Source organism: Durio zibethinus, chromosome 1 (genome assembly GCF_047325235.1).
Source record: "Durio zibethinus cultivar Kanyao isolate XHJ-2024 chromosome 1, ASM4732523v1, whole genome shotgun sequence".
NCBI lineage: Eukaryota > Viridiplantae > Streptophyta > Magnoliopsida > Malvales > Malvaceae > Durio > Durio zibethinus.
Genome location: NC_143162.1, coordinates 29,167,705 through 29,171,726, shown reverse-complemented (window position 1 = coordinate 29,171,726; position 4,022 = coordinate 29,167,705). Strand labels below are relative to the sequence as shown.

Below are 4,022 nucleotides of genomic sequence, written 5' to 3'. Positions count from 1 at the left end.
TGATGCTTTAAAACTAGGTATAGACAAACTATTAGTTAGAATGTCTGCTATTTGTTGCTTTGAACTTCCACACTTTTCAAATGGTTTTTCTTAAACAACAATCCTTTCCCAAGTATATTCTTAAGTATTGCCTGTCATAACGTATAGATCCATGGATCTATTCTTAGACGTAGAATTAGGAGTCGTCACTAATCTTTTTTATTTAGGTGTTATTGATCACCTAACTGAATTTGTCTCAAACTTGACTTAGGTATCTTTAAAAGATAAATTCTAATCCACGAAATCAGAATTAAGTATGAAAGTACGATTACGTGTAAAAAAAATTATAACACTTTCACAGTCCCATCGAAGGATGCTACCTGTTTGATTTCATGTTATCCAAACTTTAAAATATATTTGTATTTTTATCAAATAATTTAATTATTAAAAATTGATCTTAAAGTTACTTTAATCATTTGGTAGCAATTTAAAATAATTTTTTCATCTTAAAAATATCATAGAGATTCGTGTTCCACCTTGAAGAGGCTTTGTCATCAAATTCATTAATGTATTTTTTTTCAAGAAATTAATTTTGAAAACAATTAATAAAATCCTTTAATCATTTGATAATATTTTATTTTGATGTATATCTCTTGATTGTTTGGCAAAATTTTTATTTGAAATTTTTTTTTTTTATGAATTTTTTTAAAAAAGATCATTCAATCTTTCAATAATTTTATAAGATTTAATTTAAAAATTTAAATTCTCCAATCATTTAGTAGAATTGAAAAAATTATTTTAAAAAAATCCATTAAAATTTTTAATCATTTGATAAGACTTGATTTGATATTTGAATTCTCCAACTATTTTATAAGATTTTATGAATTTATTATAAAATTTATTTTAAACATACATAAAAAACAATTAAAAAAAAAAAGAAACAACTAAGTGAAGTTAATAAATATACAAATAAACCAAAAATAGCAATTACCAAATAAATTGGACTAAAGCCGAATAGCTCCATTAACCGTACTCCACATCTGGGCAAATAAATTGGGCTAAAGCCGAATATGATCCAAGGCAAATTGCAAACCTACTCCATGTTTGGGCTTGTAAGAAACCACGGCCGAGTTAATTAAAATTTCCAACTATTTTAATCATTTCTTTTCCTACTATAGTCAGTAGTCAAGGCCCTTCCTCTTACCTTCTTCAATACAACTTTTTTGTCCTTTACACTTTTAAGTCCAGCTGTGTCACCTTCAATCTTTTCTCCAACAGCTCCCTTCTATTGCCGACAAATTCCAAACCTCAACCTTTATTTTCCTTTTCTTTTCTTCCAATCTTTTATTTTCCTTGTTGAATCAAGACTCTAGAAAGGAAACCAAAACCGTATATCAAAGGATCCAAAGCCTTGAGCAGTCGTTGGTTCTATTGATCTGCCTTCGTTCCTAGTCTCCTTTCCCTTTGATCCTGCCGATTCCTAACACTTAAAAAAAAAAAAAAAAAACCCCTCAAATCATGTAAATACCGAAAACTAAAAGTCACTACTGCCAAAATTTTTCAAAATTACACCAAAACACTTCCAAATCTCGAATCACTAAACAAGACTACTCGAATTTGAACTACTGCCTAAAAAAGTTTACTTTCCAACCTCTCCATATTTGGCGTATGGTTCTTCTATGCTGAACATCAGAAAATGGTGTGGCTGTTCGGCGACTAGATTAGTGATGGGTGGTAGTAGGGATAATTGTGCTTGGTTCTGGATGTTTTGAGATGGATGGTTAAGGCTGAATAATTGTGGCGGTAGTAGTGGGTAGGTTTGGCTTGAGGTTTGCTAACGATTGGGTATCAATCGATTGCTTGCTTTTGATTTGGATTGGTGATAGGAATGAAGGTGAGCTTGTTGTGGCTTGAAGATTGTACGGGGGTGATAGATTTTTCAAAGGCTAATGATAACAAGAGAAAATTGTTTCGGTTAGTTGTTTTCCCTGTGTTTTTCTCTGATTTGTTTTTTTCGATTACCGGGAATTACAAGTCCTATTTATAGGACATAATAAGAACTTAAGATGAATTCCAACTAAAGAAATTTAAGATTATCGTAAAAAATAGAACTTATCTTGAAAAGTTTAAATTCAATTTAATAATGATAAAACTTTTCTTCCACATTATCACCACTTTTTTTTTTGGCAATTCAACTCTTTTTTTTTTTTTTTGAAATAATGAGATAAGATAATTAAAATTAAAAATAAAATTAAAAAAAAATATAAAGAAAGATAAACGTAAAATAGAATAATAATAATAATAATATACACATATAAATAATAAAAATTTAAAAAATAAAGAATAACAATAAAAAATATAAAAACATTCTACGATTGGGCTTGAATTGAGTTTGAGCCTAATTGCCTGCGTCTTTGGACTTTGAAATTAAATCAAGCCCAATTGATTTAGCCTCAAACTAAATGAGGTACCTACACTACTTCAAGATGTTCTTCATATGGTGAGTAGATATAATTGGATTACAATACTAACTACGAATGCAATGTTTGGCCTTATATGAGAAAGATAGATTAGTTTTCCTACAAGGCATTAGTACCTTTATTTTTCAATTCCCACTCTTTTGGTATTTTTTCCAAGCTTTTAGTTCAAGTTTATTAGTGTATCACTTGGCCTATAACCCTTAATTCTAGCCTCTTTTAGCAAGTCTAAGATTTGCTTCCTTTGTGATACAAGAATTTCTTTTTTTGATCTAGCAACTTCTATTCCCAAAAAGTACTATAGTGATCCCTAATCTTTGATCTCAAATTTTGCTGTAATGTTTCAACATCATCATTTTCTATAAGGATTATATCATCTACATAGACAATCAAAATTGCAATCTTCCTATCATTAGTGTGCTTCATGAACATTTTATGATCTGTTTGTCTTTAGCTATAACCTTGATTCTTGACTGCCTTGTAAATCGCTTAAACCATGCCTTTAGAGATTGCTTTAAACCATATAAAGACTTTTTTAACCTGTACACTTTAGACCTAAAATTATCTTTAAATTTTGGTGAAGCATTCATAAAGACCTTTTCTTCTAAGTTACTATTAAAAAAATACGTTCTGAACATCTAAATGATGTAATGACCATTCCAAGTTCATAGCCACGAATAAAAACATGTGTAATATTAAATTTGCAACTAAAGCAAATGTGTAATATCCTAGCCAAAATAATTACCAAAGCCTATTAGTTTAAAGAAAAAAAGGGCTAAGGTATTTTATGAAAGAAAACCTAGCTGTCTTTGTTTAACGTGAAACAAAAAAGAAAAAAAAACCCTTTCTTACTCTCTTGCTAAAGGTTGAGATTTTGGATGATTGAACTTGAAGTTAAAAATGGAATATCACAGTTGGTTCCATCTTTTAAGGTAAGCAAAAGCCTTTTATTTATTTGGAAGAATGTTTTTTTGTTGTTGAAGTTTGAGATTAAAAGTTAAAAAAAAAAAGTTAAGATTCAGGTAACTCTCACATAATTCTTCGTGATTGGTTGATGCTAACCTATTTGATTGGGTCTTTATTACTTAATTAAGAGTTAAGCATGATTATAGATTAGCGTTAAGGCTAGTAACAGAAGAACTCATTATTGTCGATTGAAGAAAGAAGTATATATGCTGTGTAACAGCAAGTTTTCTACAAACTGTGAGTTTATATTAGTTTTTGTGTTGATAAATAGAACTTTATTATAAGTATTATATATTGTTGGAAAACTTGTAGAGTTTACTTTCCAATGAGATAAATGGAAGTCAATTTTGAGTTTGCTACGTAAAGTTGTGTAATTTTTACTTAAGAATATACAGGTTGCATGGCAGCAGCATCAGTGATAAATTATGAAAATTGTCTTAAATTTTATACAAAAAATTACAGATTAATCCATATATATTTGGAAAACTTATCGAGTCTATCTTTCAACGAAACAAATGAAACTGAATTCCATGTCTCTTATGAATAAATATTTAATTTTTACTAAAAGGTATACATGCTATTTGGTAGCATCACAAGATA

The 4,022-nt window shown here is 29.0% G+C and overlaps 1 long non-coding RNA gene across 1 annotated transcript; it reads right to left on the bottom strand.

Moving 5' to 3' along the window:
- Positions 1 to 924: 924 nt before the first annotated feature.
- On the bottom strand, positions 925 to 2,145 carry LOC149520521 (uncharacterized). Its single transcript, XR_016343685.1, has 2 exons — positions 1,631 to 2,145; positions 925 to 1,465 (listed from the first exon to the last, which is right to left on the bottom strand). It is a non-coding gene; the product is annotated as an uncharacterized LOC149520521 (long non-coding RNA).
- Between the last annotated feature and the right edge of the window lie 1,877 nt (positions 2,146 to 4,022).